The sequence below is a fragment of the Salvelinus alpinus genome, chromosome 4, assembly GCF_045679555.1.
Source record: "Salvelinus alpinus chromosome 4, SLU_Salpinus.1, whole genome shotgun sequence".
Classification (NCBI taxonomy): Eukaryota; Metazoa; Chordata; class Actinopteri; order Salmoniformes; family Salmonidae; genus Salvelinus; species Salvelinus alpinus.
In genome coordinates, this window is record NC_092089.1 from 33,150,520 (window position 1) to 33,161,207 (window position 10,688).

The window sequence follows — 10,688 nt, forward strand, 5'->3', positions numbered from 1 at the left end:
CTCCACCACAGAAAGCACTAAGCTTGGCTGAAACACCTGCGTTTTGGAGCTGCCTCACTCAAGAAAGCAAAAAAGAGACCATGTTTGTATGCAGCTTTATTAACTCAATAAATGTTTTACATTGTTTGCAAACTGATATATGTACATTTCTTCTTTGCTAAACAGGCTCTACCCCACTTGCCCTGAATGACGGCTTGCCACTGACCAGGGGCCTCATTTATAAACATTGCACATGCACAAAATATGTCCAAAACTTGTGTGCCAGTTTTTACGCAAAAGTTGGCATTTAGAAAAACTGAAATTGAGGTGAGAATGTGTATATCCCCCCGCAAACTTTAGACCATGCGTACGCACGTTTCTAGTGGTTGAAGTATTGCATTGCAAGAAGGCTAAAGTAGCCTAGTAGCCTTGTGCAAATGGTATCATGACTCAGGATATGACCTAGATGCAGACACAGGAGGAGACATAGGTCTGTGAGATGAAGGTTTAATCCTAGACACATGAAAAGTAGGATGTATACGGAGGGTACGGGGCAACAGAAGACGAATAGCAGAGCGGCTAAGGACTTTAGAGATGGGAATGGACCAGTAAAATGGGGGGAATGTTTACGAGACTCCACCCGGAGGGGCATATCCGGCGTAGACAGCCATACCCTCTGCCCGAGATGATAGCGGGGAGCCGGGGTCCGGTGGCGGTCCGCTTGTCGACGATACCTGGAGGTGGTCTTGAGAAGAGCGGACCGAGTTCTCTTCCAGGTACACCAACAACGGCGGAAGAACATCGGGGCCAAGGGTATGTTGACCTCTTCCTCTTGCTCAGAGAAGAGCGGGGGCTGATAACCCACGGAGCACTCGAAGGGCGAGAGCCCAGTGGCCGAGCAAGGAAGGGTGTTCCCGAGCGGACTCTACCCACACGAGTTGCTGGCTCCAGGTGTTGGGGTTGGCCGAGACGAGGCACCGAAGAGTTGTCTCCAGGTCCTGATTGGCACGCTCCGACTGGCCATTGGATTGAGGATGAAACCCGGAGGACAGGCTGGCCGACAACCCAATGAGGGTGCAGAACGCCTTCTAGAATCGGGACGAGAACTGAGGACCACGATCAGAGACTATGCCGGTAACTTGGGGAGGGGGATGAAATGGGCAGCTTTAGAAAACCTATCCACCACTGTAAGGATGGTGGTGTTGCCATCAGACAGAGGGAGACCAGTGACAAAGTCCAGGGATATATGGGACCATGGGCGATGAGGAACAGGGAGTGGTTGAAGGAGGCCAGCCGGAGCTTGCCGCTGAGTCTTATTCTGAGCACACACCGTGCATTCGGCGACAAATGCGGAGACGTCAGAAACCATAGTGGACCACCAAAAGCGTTGTCGGAGGAAGGCCAGGGTTTGGAGCCGTGATGGCAGGTTAGCTTAGAGGAATGAGCCTACTCCAGGACTGGAGACCGAGCCAGATCTGGGACAAACATCCGGTTAGCCGGGCCCCCCCCAGACCAGGCCCTCAATACCCCAGACTACTGTAGCTGCTAGACAGGAGGTAGGGAGGATGGTCTCAGAGTCAGATGGTGTGGCAGCGGAACTGTACAGGCGACAGAGAGCGTCAGGCTTCACATTCTTGGACTCTGGCGGTAGGAGATGGTAAAATTAAATTGTGGGAATAACAGAGCCAAACGGGCCTGCCTAGAGTTGAGGCGCTTGGCGGTGTGGAGATATTTTAAAATCTTATGGTCGGTCCACACCAAGACTGGATGTTCCTTCCCTTCAAGCCAGTGCCTCCACTCCTCCAATGTCATCTTGACCACCAGAAGTTCCCAATTTCCTATGTCATAGTTCCTCGCAGTGGGATTGTGACATTGGGACAGGAAGGCACAGGGATGCAGCTTTTGGTCCATGGCAGACCGCTGGGACAGGACGGCCCCCACTCCAACATCAGAAGCGTCAACCTCTACCACGAACTGACGGGACGGGTCAGGATGGATGAGGAAGGGGCTGTAGTGAACCGATGCTTCAGATCAGAAAACATCCAGCCAGCAGCTGGGGACCAAGTGAACGGAACCTTGGGAGAGGTGAGAGCAGTGAGGGGGGGAGCCAGGATGCTGTAGTCCTGAATGAAGCGGCGGTATAAATGTGCAAATCCCAGAAAACATTGAAACTGCATTCTGGACGTGGGTTGAGGTCAACCAACCACTGCTTTCACCTTGTCAGGATCCATCTGAATGATCCCCGCTGCAATGACGTATCCCAGAAAAGAGACAGTGGAACGATGGAATTCACACTTCTCAGCCTTTAGGACTTGCCGCGGTAGGACTTGCCGTACGTGGAGGACATGCTCTTGAACCAAACGGGAAAAGACAAGGATGTGGTTGAGGTAAACAAACACAAATCAGTTTAACATGTCACAGAGCACATCATTGACCAGAGCCTGGAACACTGCAGGAGCGCTGGTCAATCCGAATGGCATCACCAGATACTCGTAGTGCCCGCTAGCTGTGTTAAAGGCTGTTTTCCATTCATCTCCTTCCCGTATCTGAACCAGATGGTAGGCTTTCCGAAGGTCCAACTTCGAAAGTACAGTCGCCCCCTGGAGAGGCTCGAATGCCAAGGAGAGGAGTGGTAGCGGGTAACGGTTCTTTACTGTGATATCAATGAGGCTCCTGTTGTTGATACACGGGTGCAGGTTTTTTCCTTTTTCTCCACAAAGAAGAACCCTGCGCCGGCAGGAGAGGATGAAGGACGAATGCTCCCAGCAGCCAGAGAGCCCTCAATGTACTCTTCCATGGCCTTGGTCTCCGGACCAGACAGGGAGTAGAGCCGCCCCCGAGGAGGTGTAGTACCAGGGAGGAAGTCAATGGCCCAATCATAGAGTCGATGCGGAGGAAGACATGTGGTGCGTGCCTTGTTGAAAAGCTCCCAGAGGTCCTGATACTCCACAGGGATGGTGGAGAGATCCAAGGCTTTACCCAAGCCCACTGGAGGACGTCCAGGGGCAGGCTGTGCTGCCTTGAGGCAATGTGTGTGGCAGAACGGGCTCCACCCCAGGATAGAACCCATAGCCCAGTCGATCAGGGGGTTGTGCCTCTGGAGCCATGACAATCCCAAAACCACGGGTGCATAAGGAGATTCAATGAGCAGGAACTGCATAGGAATAGTGCTGTGACTGATCCTGCCAATACAGCACCCGTTCAATGCTCTGGCTTCCATGGGAAAGGAGAGGGGTTGTGTGAAGATCCCCAGCACCAATACCAGGGCAGTTTCCATAAAACTCTCGTCGGCCCCAGAGACCAGGAGCACCCAGAGAGATTTAGACCGGTCACCCCCACAACAGGATAGCATGGAGAGGAGTACGAGTAAAGGGAGATGAGAGACTCCCTGTATGGCCCACCAGCGTACTCGTACCTACTGATGGGCATGGGCTTTTTATTTGATAGGTGGAAATGTAATGTCCCAAAGTTCCACAATACAGACAGCTTTTAGAGATCAGTCTGCGTGAATGTTCCTCAGGGGATCATTTAGCCTTGCCCAGTTGCATGGGGGCCGGAGGAGACGAGTCGACAGTCCTTGATGATTCCCAAGGGAACTCGGGTAACTTTGGATTCTCTCGGGAGTGTAGGTGTTGGGGACTTCAGGGATTCTTCGGAGGCAAGGAAAAAACCGAAGACAAACGAGGGTGGTCGGGAACAGACTTCCTCTCCCAACCTGCGTTCACGTAGCCGCCCATCTTTCCTTATGGTCTGGGCTATGAGGGAGTTGAGGTCCATGGGTAGCTCCCGGGCTGCGAGCTCGTCTTTAATTCTCTCCGATAATCCATGAAGGAAGGTGTCGAATAAGGACTCCGGATTCCATCCACTCTCTGCGGCCAACGTGCAAAAGTCCAACACGTAGTCCGCCACACTATGGGAATCCTGACTCAGTTGCAGTAGCTTCCGAGCCGCCTCTCTCCCGGACATCGGAGAATCGAACAACTTCCTTACCTCCGCTACGAACGCCTCCAGATTATGGCACACGGTGGTTTGTTGCTCCCACACCGCTCCCACAATGTCTGGGATATAAGATTCACTATCTCCGGCATGTTTCAGAATCCCCAGCGTAGGGCTCCGGAGGAGGTAAGTGGGATTCTCGGAGAGCCAGGGTAGGACGGGGAGAAGTGCCACTAGTAGCGGGGTTACTGACTGTCTGGGTGTGTACCATTGTGGCTTGCTGCATATAAGACAGCCCGCAGAATTGCTCCAGTAAGGTGTGGAAGGTTTGGTCGTGGCATTTTGCGACAGTATGGAATCCTTCCATAAGGTTCCGTAGCAGGTCTTCAGTTGGTGGCTGCTTGTGAGGAGACAGTGTTGCAGAGCTGGTCTGAGTCTGCTTGGTCAGTCATGGCCAGTTCGTACTATCACAACTCAGGATATGACCCAGATGCAGACACAGGAGGCGGATAGTACAGGTCTCAGAATATTTAATATACAAGGCGACAGGCCATGGCAGGTCAAGGGGTGGCAGAGTTCTGTAATCCAGGGCAGAGTCAAAGAGGTACAGAACGGCAGTCAGGGAACTGCCGTTCTGGGAACCGGGAAGACTAGAAAACAGCTGCTAGAAAGACTCGAAAACGGGAAAACACGCTGGTAAGACTTGATGGGAAAAGACGAACTGGTAACAGACAAACAGAAAACACTGGTATAAATACACAGGAGATAATGGGGACAAATGGGAGACACCTGGTGGGGGGTGGAGACAAGCACAAGACAGGTGATACAGATCAGGGTGTGACAATTGGGGAATATATAATGGCACTCTTATTCATGACAAAAAACAGGTAGCCAAATATAACAAGATGCAATCATTTGCCAGTAGTGAAAAGAGCAAAAATCTATTTATTTTATCTTTGCTATATAAAATAATTAGAAATAAGTATCTATTTCCTTTCATTTATTTCATTTCCATGATCATTGAAGAATACATTCCTCACTTTTTCTGACTGTGATGGTTTCATACTCTCGAAATAGCCTATAGGCTTAGGCAGTAGTGGTGCATGGATAAAATCACTGGGGAAGTCAAGCCAAGGAAAAAAGAAGTCCTATTGTTGTTACAATTGCGTTGTTTGCTCTATAAACTGTTAGACAGTTGCAGTTATGCCTTGCAACTGTGATATATAGGCCTAAGGCCGAGACAGTAAGAGGACACAGTGGCAGAATAAATTCAACCACACCTTTGTTTCATCACTAAACCGGAGAGCAACATCTGTCCGGTGAAGTGCACAAAGCATATTGCATGCAACAAAAAGTTACATGACCTACAGCATGGTCGCAAGTAAATGTTTTCAGCCTACTAAACAACTATTGATTTAGAACCACAAATAGTTACCTCAAGTAGCAAAGAAAACAGTAGCTGCCTCCACTATACCAGCACCATTTCAACCTAAACATCTCAACATCATCAAATTACCTATGCTTAGCCTAATACAGTGACAACTAAAAGATACCAAAAACAAATTAGTCCATTCAATGTAAGCTAAATGCGATGTGGCTGTCCATGGTACTGATTCCTGTGTGTGTGTGTGTGTGTGTGTGTGTGTGTGTGTGTGTGTGTGTGTGTGTGTGTGTGTGTGTGTGTGTGTGTGTGTGTGTGTGTGTGTGTGTGTGTGTGTGTGTGTGTGTGTGTGTGTGTGTGTGTGTGTGTGTGTGTGTGTGTGGGATAGTCACCCTAATTAATGTTGCCGAAAGGTCTATGACTGTCATACAGAACACGCTTTTTGTTTCTTTTGTCCTAGGCTACCTGGCTATAATGCTTGCTCGCTAGCCTAACTTCCTTTCATAGACAACGATGAGCCAGCTAGTTAAAATTAGCCTACTGCATCTAGCTACATATTGAACTTCCATCCTCTCAGGCCAGGGGCACAATGTATGACTTTATGGTTGGATCAGAATTGCTGTTATAATCATTGGCCAGTACGGAGAATTACGTAAAACCACAAGTCCAAATCCCTATCCCTATCCATGGTTGATTTAGCTAGCAAGCTAGCCAGCCACCGGAGGACAACGAAATGCAACAATTCTATTTTTTTCTGTCAATGACGTTTGGCTTCTAATGTGATGTAATTAGTGTGAAGCAAAATTCAAACTGGCTTCCCTTAACACTTTTTTTGGTGTGCCAGGACCATTCACAGTTGAGCTCACTCAGTTAAGCTCAACACTGATTGGCTATTATTTTATTTAAAAAAGGGATGCCAAATGCTAGCTGTCTACACTTGCATTCAATGCTCCGGGTGGCAACAATAGCATACTCTCTTTGACCAAACAGCATTAGATAGATGGGCTACACATACAGAGAGAGAGGGGTGCTGTTTCGCACGCTAAGATGTTTTCTCCAGTGAGATACATTTAGCCTCTTGCAAATTGAAGGAAAATTCAGAAACACAGAGAGACAAATGATAAATTGTTTAGTATGTTTTTATTGTTTTTTTTATACATTTTGGGGGGAAGCCTGGCTTTCCTTGGCATCCATGAATTCACGCCACTGGGCCTAGGCCTACAACAAGTTAAGATATGTTACAATTCATCCCACCTCTCATTTAATTGGACCCAGTTCATAGTAGTAAATAGATAAGCTATTTCAAGTATTTTGCTCTTTGCAATATGCGATCCAGTCTGCAACTGCACACTGTGTGCAGTTTAACGGTAGAACAGAAGGTTCACCTTTTCTAATTACGTACATAGGCTACGTCTGAATACTGCAATGTCACATTTCTCCAGTAGACTATTTCATTTATAAACATAATACATTATACATATATCATAACCATTGCAGAATAAATTCCTCACCTTTTCTGGCCATGATGGGTTCATATTCCCGAAGCCATACAACAAATTCCCATGCGCATCATTAATTGGGCCTATTGGATAGGCTATTACAGTTGAAGTCTGAAGTTTACATACACCTTAGCCAAATACATTTAAACTCAGTTTTTCACAATTCCTGAGATTTAATCCTAGTAAAAATGCCCTGTCTTAGGTCAGTTAGGATCACCACTTTATTATAAGAATGTGAAATGTCAGAATAATTGTAGAGAGAATGATTTATTCCGATTTTATTTCTTTCATTGCATTCCCAGTGGGTCAGAAGTTTACATACACTCAATTAGTATTTGGTAGCAATGCTTTTAAATTGTTTAAAACTTGGGTCAAAAATTTCGGGTAGCCTTCCACAACCTTCCACAACCACTACCATGAGGTGACCACGCTTTGACCACGCCTGTTCACGTGAGAGGCAGCTCCGTTCCATCGCTCAACTGAAGTCAATGTAATTCTCCGGTTGGAACGTTATTCAAGATGTATGTTAACAACATTCTAAAGATTGATTCAATACATCGTTTGACATGTTTCTACTGACTGTTACGGAACTTTTGGACATTTCGTCACGTTATAGTGGACGCGCTTTGTGACTTTGGAATTGTTTACCAAACGCGCTAACCAAAGTAGCTAATTGGACATAAGTAACGGACATTATTGAACAAATCAAGCATTTATTGTGGACCTGGGATTCCTAGGACTGCATTCTGATGAAGTTCATCAAAGGTAAGGAAACATTTATCATGTATTTTCTGGTTTCTGTTGACTCCAACATTGCGGCTAATTTTACTATTGTTCTGAGCTCCGTCTCAGATTATTGCATGGTTTGCTTTTTCCGTAAAGATTTTTGGAAATCTGACACAGCGGTTGCATTAAGGAGAGGTATATCTATAATTCCATGTGTATAACTTGTATTATCATCTACATTTATGATGAGTATTTCTGTTGAAACGATGTGGCTATGCACTATCCCTGGATGTTTTTGGAACTAGTGAATGTAACGCGCCAATGTAAACTCCGATTTTTTTTATATAAATATGAACTTTATCAAACAAAACATGCATGTATTGTGTAACATGAAGTCCTATGAGTGTCATCTGATGAAGATCATCAAAGGTTAGTGATTAATTTTAGCTATATTTCTGCTTTTGTGACTGCTATCTTTCGCTGGAAAAATGGCTGTGCTTATTGTGGTTTGGTGTGACCTAACATAATCGTTTGTAGTGCTTTCGCTGAAAAGCATATTTGAAATCGGACACTTTGGTGTGATTAACAACAAGATTACCTTTAAAATGGTATAAAACACATGTATGTCTGAGGAATTTTAATTATAAGATTTCTGTTTTTTTAATTTGGCGCCCTGCACTTTCACTGGCTGTTGTCATATCCCGTTAGCGGGATTGCAGCCATAAGAGGCTTTTAAATGCTCATTCATGCGCACACATTTTAGGATGGGTCTAATTAATACCGGGAAACATGCTATGTATGGTGTGCGCCAAGTTTATAAATCTCGATCTGTAAATCTTTTAAATGATGTGTGGTTTATTGTAGTGAGGTTTGAAATTATGGATGTACAGTACCAGTCAAAAGTTTGGACACACCTACTCATTCAAAGGTTTTTCTTTATTTTTACTATGAACTATGAAATAACACATATGGAATCATTTAGTAAGCGAAACAGTGTTAAACAAATCAAAATATATTTCATATTTGAGATTCTTCAAAGTAGCCACCCTTAGCCTTGTTGACAGCTTTGCACATTCTTGGCATTCTCTCAACCAGCTTCATGAGGTAGTCAGCTGGAACGCATTTCAATTAACAGGTGAGCTATGTTAAAAGTTAATTTGTGGAATTTCTTTCCTTCTTAGTGTGTTTGAGCCAATCAGTTGTGTTGTGAGAAGGCAGGTATACAAAAGATTGCCCTGTTTGGTAAAATACCAAGTCCATATTATGGCAAGAACAGCTCAAATAAGCAAAGAAAAATGACAGTCCATCATTACTTCAAGAGCTTTGAAAGTTTCTTCAAGTGCTGTCGCAAAAACCATCAAGCGCTATGATGAAGTTGGCTCTCATCAGGACCGCCACAGGAAAGGAAGACCAAGAGTTACCTCTGCTACAGAGGATAAGTTCAGTAGAGTTAACTGCACCTCAGATTGCAACCCAAATAAATGCTTCACAGAGTTCAACAGACACATCACAACATCAACTGTTCAGAGGAGACTGCATGAATCAGGCCTTCATGGTCGAATTGCTGCAAAGAAACCACTAGTAAAGAACAACAATAATAAGAAGAGACTTGCTTGGGCCAAGAAACACGAGCAATGGACATTAGAGCGGTGGAAATCTATCCATTGGTCTGATGAGTCCAAATTTGACGCCATGTCTTTGTGAGACGCAGAGTAGGTGAACTGATGATCTCCGCATGTGTGGTTTCCACCATGAAGCATGGAGCAGGAGGTGTGATGGTGTAGGGGTGCTTTGCTGGTGATACTGCCAGTGATATATTTAGAATTCAAGGCACACTTAACCAGCATGGCTACCACAGCATTCTGTAGCAATACACCATCCCATCTGGTTTGCGCTAAGTGGGACTGTCATTTGTTTTTCAACAGGACATTGACCCAACACACCTCCAGGCTGTGTAAGGGCTATTTGACCAAGGAGGAAAGTGATGGAGGGCTGCATCAGATTACCTCCCCTTCAAAATCACCCAACCTCAACCCAATTGAGATGGTTTGGGATGAGTTGGACCGCAGAGTGAAGAAAAAGCAGCCAACAAGTGCTCAGCATATGTTGGAACTTCTTCAAGACTGTTGGAAAAGCATTCCAGGTGCAGCTTGTTGAGAATTTCAAGCGTGTGCAAAGCTGTCATCAAAGCAAAGGATGGCTACTTTAAAGAATCTAAAATATATTTTGATTTGTTTAACACTTTTTTGGTTAATACATAATTCCACATGTGTTATTTCATAGTTTTGATGTCTTCACTATTATGTAGAAAAATAAAGAAGAACCCTTGAATAAATAGGTGCCCAAACTTTTCACTGGTACTGTTTGTCCATTTTAAAGGGATTACAATTCATGAAAAGTTGATGATGGTAGCATGATAAACTAAAGCAAATATACATTTTAATTAACTTTCTTACCTTTTTTTTAACCAAAATACACCAATATCTCATAATTGATAAGTAGATGCAAAAATGTCATTTTAGCCTGTGGTGCCTGACCTTAAAAGGATACTTCAGGATTTTGGCAACAAAGTCCTTTATCTACTTCCCCAGAGTCAGACTAACTAGCATAAGCACAACTGCTAATTAGCGTCAGCGATATGACTGGAAGTCTGTAGTAACAGCTATCATGCTTGTAGCGCTAACACTAGTTAGCATCGGGCTCGCGAAGACCCTCTAACTTCCTTCATACTGGATGCAAAGACAAAAATGGTATCCATGAGCTCATCTGACTCTGGGGAAGTAGATAAAGAAATACTTTGGGATGTTGGCAATGAAGCCCTTTAAGTGCAATATATTACCAATCTAGGGTTAGGGTTAAGGTAACCCTAACCCTAAATTAATACATTGCACTTACAGTTGAAATCCTAACTCTAACCCTAACCGTAAACCTATTTGACATAAAACAAAAATGTGTCCACATTATAACCTTTCCATCAAACAGAATGAACTTCAAGTTCCCCCATGTCTGATAGGAATAGACAGATCAGCACATTTCACCTGAATCTGTTGGAGATCTGTTGACTTCAGCATTAGAGAGAGGACAAGACACCTGTCTCCCAGATCTCATGGTGGCATCAGATAGGATCTGACCTGAGGGCCTCTTACACAACCACCAACACATGTCCA